The sequence below is a fragment of the Sceloporus undulatus genome, chromosome 4, assembly GCF_019175285.1.
Source record: "Sceloporus undulatus isolate JIND9_A2432 ecotype Alabama chromosome 4, SceUnd_v1.1, whole genome shotgun sequence".
Taxonomy (NCBI): Eukaryota; Metazoa; Chordata; class Lepidosauria; order Squamata; family Phrynosomatidae; genus Sceloporus; species Sceloporus undulatus.
Window position 1 is genome coordinate 197,903,584 of NC_056525.1, and position 8,528 is coordinate 197,912,111.

Consider the following 8,528-nt stretch of genomic DNA (forward strand, 5'->3'; position numbering starts at 1 on the left):
AACTCTTTTTGCTAGAGGAAATTTGCAACATGGGTCTTTTTTTTCTGTCTGCCATGCGAGAGATTGTTCATGGAGGGGTGGGAATGTCAGGCAGACACTTTTCAATTGAGAGGGGAATTGACTGTTTACTGGTAAGGGGTTTGGGGGAGTCTGTCCAGAATCCATTATGTAGCTCTGTAGTTACAGTGCTATGGAGTATGTAAAGGTCATACAGGATTCTGGTGCTTAATCTTAACAAGTTTCATTTGTCACAGGTCTCTTGACTATGAAACAGATGTAAAATGTTTGACAGCATGATCTGTGTTCCAAATAAGTATCAAAAGTAACATTAAAGAATGACTTATGATTGGCTGCATAGTTAGTTTTTGGAGGAAGTGTAAATTTTTGCAGGAACTGAATGTTCTTAGGCACTCTAGTTAGGTTTCTTTAGAACACAATAGGAAAATGTCAGACTTTGATATGTCTATTGATAAGGCTTGAACCTTGTTAAAACATGGCAAAGCCTTTTCTATCAAGGGTTAGAGGGGTCAGTTGACCATCCCAAACACTGAAAGGCTGCAAGGCTGTATTGAATAGTCCTTTCTTCCCAACTATATTCCCAGCATTCTTGTCCCCAAAACCCACAAATTCAAGGTGCATCAAAAGAAACACTGGGTGTACACTAATGTACACATGTAGAACTTGCCCACATGAATGGAGGCTTATCATCTATGACAGGGACTGGATTTGTGGTCTCACAGCAGTTTCCTATCATATTAAGGTGGTAGTTGGGTAAGTGGGTAAATCATGTGTTGAGTACTTTTCTTTTCCATGTTTCCATGCAAATGGAGGCATGGTGGACAGCATTAAAACTCCTGTTTCAAAAACTTTGAAGTGTTTTCAGTGAAATCAGCATCTTCTTAAGTTTCATTTAGGAAACCATAAATTAATAGGTATATAGCAGCAAAGTGTAATCTGATGTTTTCATGATCAGTCCTATGACACAAGTAATCTGACATGTCCTGCTCAAAAAGCCACTGATTTAATTTTAAATAAACAAACAAATAAACAAAATTGCAATACTGACATCAAATAATAATTATTTTTCTTGTTTTCTCTGTTAATAAGTTTAACGAATCTATATATAACTCTGGCATGATAGACACAGGTTGCTGACAGCAGCAAATGATTTTGCATGTGAATGAATAATTAAAATGAGTCAAGAGTTGTTAGGTTCTGTCCCTGGGCAACACAATAGAATTTGAAATAACCAAATTATTCCTTCCTGCCTGTCATCTTCCAGGGTTTTATTGCAACTTATGTTGTAGTCCGCATTATCATTTCAAATACTCTTGGATGAGCGTTCTTTTATAAGTGAATGAATTCATGCCTACTGGTGTTATTGATGAAATGAGATCATAGAACCACAAGGATCAAAATTTGACAAACATATTATATCCAAACTAATATCTTTACAAACCACTGGTTCATTATTTTGATGGCTCTTTTATTATATACATATCTAAAGGGGGGTGGATTCTATAGAATCCTACTGGAAAAATGTCATTCTAGAAGTATAGAACATGTTAATTATTGTCCTATAGTGTTTTGGAGATTTTCTTCCTTTTTTTTTAACAAGAAACTATATGGGGGAAAATGCTAATCTGGATACATAGGGTTGGTGCATTCATTCTTGGGAATTTCAGATGGGACTGCTGTGACTCGTATCTCTTACACTAATGTGTGTAAAGGAATGTAATTATCCTTCAGATTTTTAATGTTCAAAACCACAGTGTAGCTCTTGACTACATTGTCTCTCTTTGTCTTCTGGCCCATTTTCTTGGGCTCAAGAAATTTCTCCCAACTGACACACTGCATTCATATACTATACAAGTCACAAAGCTGCAGATCCAAAGTTCACATTCGGGGCCAAAGTATGTTAATCTAGAAGGGACCAAATTTCATTCTTTAGAAAAAGTAGCCGAGAGGGGCAAGTCACAACTTTGGACCATGTTAGTGGTCCATGCTTTCAGATAAAATATGTTTAAAGAACTGTGTGTCTTTTCTTAAATATAGGCTAATGCCTTTTTATTTTGACAGGCTTTTGGTCACTAGGATGATGATGCTGAAGGTGAGTTATTTTTTTAACTGTACTTTTTATCTTTTCCCATATATTTTATTTTTGATGTTTTGAAACTGTTCTTACCTCAGTGCATTTTAAAATATAGATATAATAATAATAATAATAATAATAATAATAATAATAATAATAATACCAATTGAATATACTATCGTAAGTGATTTTGGGTTATATTACGTATGTTTCAATCTTGGTCAATGAGTCATCTCATGTCCTTTACTGGAAAAATAGCCACAAAATAAATAAATAAATATTATAATTACAAACTTAGGCTCTCAGCAGATGGCCCAGGGTAGCACAGGCCAAGTCTGTCCTGTGTGACCCAGGTGCCAACCTGGATGAGTGCTTTGGCTGGTGTGGAGATGGGCAGGTGTTTACATGCCCATCCAGCCCCACACCACAGGCCTTCTACTACTGAGCTCCCCTTACCTTACACAGCCATTGCCACGAGTGTGAAGCCTCCCCTCTCCATTGCTGTGTCTGATGGGGAAATGGGGTGTCTGCCCATGTGGTTGCAACCAGGCACCCCATTTCCACATCAGACCTGGTGGTGGGGGGTTATCACCAATGGCAATGGCTAAGTAAGGTAAGGGTGCACAGGGCTGTCTGTTATAGTGAGGTTTGCCATAGAACAAAAGCCCATTTGCCCTGGGATTGGCCTGGATCGACTGGATCCATGTCCAGGTTCATATGGGGGAGTTACAGTCTTTCAAATTGTTTGGACCTGAGCCATATAGGGCATGATCAGCATTTGAATTGTACCTGGAAACGAATCTGTAGTCAGTGAAGCTATTTTCACAAATTGTTTTACGTGTTCTCTATAACAAGACAAACAGAATATGAATTAATGGTTGAGAAACTGTCTCCTGACATACTGTATCGTTTTGGTGCTTAATTGTTTGTTTGTAATGGAGGACAGAAATCTGCTTCGGGAGAAGGAGAAAGTTGTTCCTGGCTCCAAAATACAAACTTTCCAGAAAATAACAAGGTCATGGTCAAATATAGACAGCAGCTTGAAGGCAGGGGGGATTTTTGCTGGGAAAGCAACATGAGCCAAATATGCCACTCTCCTGCCCAGCTGCCTTTAAAAAAGCAAAACAAAAAACCAAACGAAAACCAACAGCAATTTGGCCACTTTTAGCATAACCATGTTTGTCCCTGAGTGTGAGATTTGAATCCCCAGCCATGTGACTTATATATGAATGTTGCATGCCAGTTGGGAGGAACTCTTTGAACCCAAGAAAATGGGTTAGTGATTGCCTTCTGGGGCAAATTTTCAGGATTACTGAAAGCTTTCTTTGAGCTTTTCCATGCTGGTTTACCCAAAGAGTCCTAAAAATAGTTGAATGAATTGGTCGTTATTCTGGGATTTAACCACTGCTAAAAGCCTTTTTCCCTGTGGTGACCTTGTTTGCCCCAAGATAAGGATTATGAGAACATTGACAATGAACTCACTAAGTACTTGACTGTACCTTGACTGTGGCCATCATGGATTTTTCCAATTGTCCTTTAGCTTTTCCACCTTCCACACTGGTGGAATCTTCTGTTTCAGACCATACAATGTGTTAGCACTAACAGGGCTGGTAGAATAGTGAAAAGAAATAATATGGTACAGTAGTTGTCATTGCAGTTGTAGTTGTAATGCATCTACATTTTATAATGTCCAGCACAAACAACTAAGATAGAGGTTGAAAAATCATTCCTAATATTCAAGTGTTTGCAAATAGATAGATACAAATAACAGTGATCATTTGTAGATTACATAGCAGTTCTAAATTAATAAGAGGTGCCACTCCTTGCCAGATATGCTAACATCATTGGCTATGTGTAGTAAAGTTCTAACACACTATTTGGATCAATTACCAAAATGTTTTCACCATGACATTTTCCCAGTGTTTGCTGAAGTCTATCATCCTTCAGCTTAATCCCATTAGATCTAGTCCTAGGGATCATGTTATGGCCTGTAAAATAGAAGCTACCATACACCAGGTATTTACAGTATGTCATTTGGAGATATAAATCCCTGCTTTTCTTGTTCTTTCAAGGAAGAATGGGGCAAAACTCAACAACTGCAACAACAATAGCCTTTTATTACAATCTACAGACCATCACGCAGTACATTAAATACATAAACATATTTTTTAAAAGCTGTATAAGACATATATTTTAAACATATTGTTTAAAAACAGCTAGCAATATAACAAAAACAAAGATAAATATTTGTATTATAAATAAAATATCACTTTTATCATTATCACATGAGCCAAAATCATGCATAATGAAAAATATAAAACATTAATTAGCATCTACAAAAACAGCCAGGGTGTTAAAAACTGTTGGGCAGAGCTAATTGTTACACAAGTACAGATATCATAGTCTTACACATTTTAACAGTCGAGAAGAATTTAGCCACTATGAGGAAAAACCCCATTTCCCCCCTCTTCACAGGGCAAGAAAGTAATACATTTTGGCATATTTTTGGAAGCAATTCCTATTTGTAAAGTGAACATTTATGCAAATTGCAAAAATTACCACATGCTGCAGGAACTTTATGAAAAGTATAAGCAATGGATGGGTTACCTGCATGCTTTCAATAACCCTTTTCTGTTCACTTTGTGAATGTGTGCTTTACTGACAAAATGGAAAATATTAGTTTTGGGCCTAAATGCAGGGGAAATGAACAAAATGTGGGTAGACAGAAGAGGCAAGGAAAGTGCTCATCTTTTTGTTCTCTTGGGAACTAAACACTTCACTTAACGATTCACAGTTAATGATTTTCCAGTGATGTGTTTTAACATGACAACACACACACCTCTCATCAAGAGCAAAATATATAATATAATATAATATAATATAATATAATATAATAATATATTACAATATATAAAATAAAACAAAGGCTTCGTACATGGCAGGGGGTTTGACTGGATGGCCCTTGTGGTCTCTTCCAACTCTAGGATTCTGTGATTCTACATATCTACTGTTTATATGTCCATTTTCACTTGTCTTCTCCAGGCTAAAAATATTCACTTTCTTTTACCTTTCTTCAAAGGACTTGTTCTCCACACTCATTTCCTTTTTCTCAAACAGTTCCAGTTCTTCAACAATCTTGCTATAAAACTACACACAGGACTGCACACCGTACTCCATATAAAGCCTGTCTTTTTTCTCCCTATGCAGCCATTTTTAAAAATTAAGTGTTTCTGTCCTCCTATGCATGTCAGCCCTTACTGTGGGATGGGCTGAGGGCTCATCGATACATTCCTGCTTCTGCCTGAGTTGGATGGGAACCCTGAAACCATCTGAACAAATTGAGCTGCCACCACCTGCTCATCTGACAACCCTCCCCCCCTTTGTTAGTAACCCAGTAGGAAGTTACTTTGAAATTTCGCTTGCACTTTCCATCTCTAATGCTACAGACCGTCTTCCCCCTCCAACCCTGGTGAAGAGATGAAACTGAGCAAAATGTATAAGAAAGACGTGTGTGAGAGAAATATATTAAAAGGAAGGCTTTTATTCTAAGTAAGAAATATGCATGAAGGGCCACCTTCCCTTCAGGCAATATAGGAAAGTTACAATTTACAGATTAGTCTGGATCAACTTCAGCCAAGTCAGTAAAACAATTAAAAGTCCTGACATGACTAGCTAATCCATTCTCCTATTGGAGTCATGAGTCCTGGATGCTCATGAGAGTACCTAGAAGTCTGGAGCTTGGATAGCTCCAAACTGGCATTTTTTAAACAGGTTTTGGAGCTTAACTGAGATTTGTTTAATTCAGCTTGGCCCCTCCATTTTCTCAAAGAATGGAAGTTCTAGAAGAGGCAATACAATATATGCAGTATAATTCATACAGTATGTGCTGCTGCTGCTGTGTATCTTCAAGCCATTACTGACTTATGGCTACCCTAAAATAAGTTTATCACAGGGGTTTCTGAGGGTTCAGAGTTTGTGGCTTGGCTAATATCACCCAGTGGGTTTTCATGTTTGAGTGGGGATTCAAACCATGACCTCCAGAGCCACAGTCCAACACTCAAACCACAATGCCACACTGACTCCATAATACATATACTCTCTCTCTTCTCTCTCTTCTCTCTCTCTCTCTCTCCGTGTGTGTGTGTGTGTGTGTGTGTGTGAGAGAAAGAGAGAGAGAGAGAGAGAGAGAATGATATACAATTAGATACACACAGGTTGTGTGTGCATAGAAGACTGTGTGGTTGAAATTCTATGAACACACTTTCCCTAGCTATTTATTTTGTTCATTTAAAAATGTATAAGCAATCATTTAGGGTAAACACTCCTAAGGTGATGATTTAAAGCCACAAATGTAGCAATGATATCAATGTAGTTGTTAAAACCAATTGTTAAAACCAAATAGTATGTATTGGCAATACCAGTAGAGGCCAAACTCAATTATAGCCCAAGATAAGCAGGTGAGTCTTTAGGACTCACATTAGGCCCTATAGTTGTGAGACCTAGTTGACAAAAAGTGTGTTTCTACTTTATATCTAACCTATGCACATTGACATAAACCCAACTGTTAATCCCACTTAGAATAGACCTAGTTGGGACTAGCAGCTGGATTTATGCCACTGAGGTTTGCTTACATAGATGGCTTTTGAGTATTCCCTCCGCACATGTACAAATAGGGATCACAGAGCCAGTTATGGTACACTAGATCAATGTGTAACTATTCCTGTGGATTTACTGTCTGAAGAATTTTGCATTCTCTGTTAGCTGAAGCAGCCACAAAATCACCTCAATTTATCTTTCAACTGACTGGTAAGTAAGACAAATCCTTTAACTGACATATTGCACTAGCTCAGGAATTCCAGATAATTCTTAGTGAACATAAATCACCCTAAAATGATATGTGTGGGTTTTGCAGCCTCTTATTGGATTTTCCAAAGTAATGAATTTTCTGTAATCACTAGTCAGAGAAAAAAGTCAGCCAGCACAAATAGGTATTTGTACTGATAGACACATGCTCTTTCTCATACACATAGGTTCCTGTTGCTGCTCCTGTACCCAACTGGTGGCGAAAGACTCTGGTTATCAGAACTTATTTCCAACTGTCTGATGAAATTAACTGGAATATTTCCCTCACTCTTTTTCCTCACAACTGAGGACAGGAATGTCTTGACATGCTACCAGACTTTTATGCAAATAGCTTGCTTATGTGCGAGCAATCTCTGGGGGGGTGGAGGGAGCTGTCAAGTAGAAGTTCATCTCCTGAAATATAGTCAAGGGAGGTAGTTACAGCTTGTGGAAATTATTAATGATAAGCAAAAGAGTCTGAAGACAGGCTGTTCAAAACCACAAATTATGCAGTTGAGCTTCCTGTATTTGGGGAAATTGTGGAGGTCAACACACACAGAGTGCAATGGAGGAGCCTCACCCTGGGAAAACCACCTTCGTGATCATGGTGTCTCCCCTGCCAGATGAAAACACACCCAGAAGCCACAACAAATAAGCATGTTTCCCATTGTATTAACAAGGCTTTCTTGAACATCCTGTTTTGAGTGGTGGGAGCTCCTTTGAGAGTAAGAAGCCCTCCCCTCACCTGCCCACCTCCCCAGCTGTGCACCACCCATAGGAGTTTATCATACTAGCTAGATCCCACAGGAAAACAGGAGTTAAACACGATATAACACAAAGATAACCCAGAAATGCCCAAAATTTATCACATGATGTTGCAGTTAACATGAAATAACGCAAAGTTAATCCATAGTTAAAGCAGAGGAAACCAGCAGTTTTTTAAATTTGGAACAAACAGGATTTAAAAAGCTGCTGGTTTCCGCCACTTAACTGAGGATCAACTTCATGTTATTTCACGTTAACTGCAATGTTGTGCAATAATCTTTCCAAATTTGCAAGTTCTGTTTAAATTCAAATTTAAACCACGTTTGTTTAACTCCCATTTTCTCACAGGATATCACTAGTGTGATAAAGCTCATAGTCTGGCTAGACCCAGAAAGGACTTTGAGGCTGGCTTACCCTGCTCTTCCTCCCCTCCCAGTGTCTCACTCACTCATTCACTCGGTCACCCACCCACCTACCCACCTAGAGATATAAGGCAGCTGGTCAAGTGAAACAGCAGGAGGGGATGGAAGGGGATGTACTCACCCCCCTCCTCCACTACCATGGCTTCCTCCTTTCAGAGAGAGCAAGGGCAGTGGAAAAGCCATGCAAAGACAGTGGAGACTCCTCTACAGAATGGGTGGGCACTAGGTGCAGCAGCACCACACACTCATGTGCACATAGTGAGAGGAGAGCATGACTGGCTGTCACCCCTCCTCTGAGGTATCATCTGGTATGATCCGCATTCCCTCCTGGCCTTTAGTGCAGGGTTTTAGCCTGATAGTTCCCTTGGGCCAGTTATTCTTTGACATGATGTCATTTAAAATAAAAA

The 8,528-nt window shown here is 38.8% G+C and overlaps 1 non-coding gene across 1 annotated transcript; it reads right to left on the minus strand.

Moving 5' to 3' along the window:
* Window positions 1–7,400: 7,400 nt before the first annotated feature.
* LOC121930172 lies at window positions 7,401–7,565 on the minus strand. The gene has a single exon (XR_006103841.1). It is a non-coding gene; the product is annotated as a U1 spliceosomal RNA (small nuclear RNA).
* Window positions 7,566–8,528: the final 963 nt, after the last annotated feature.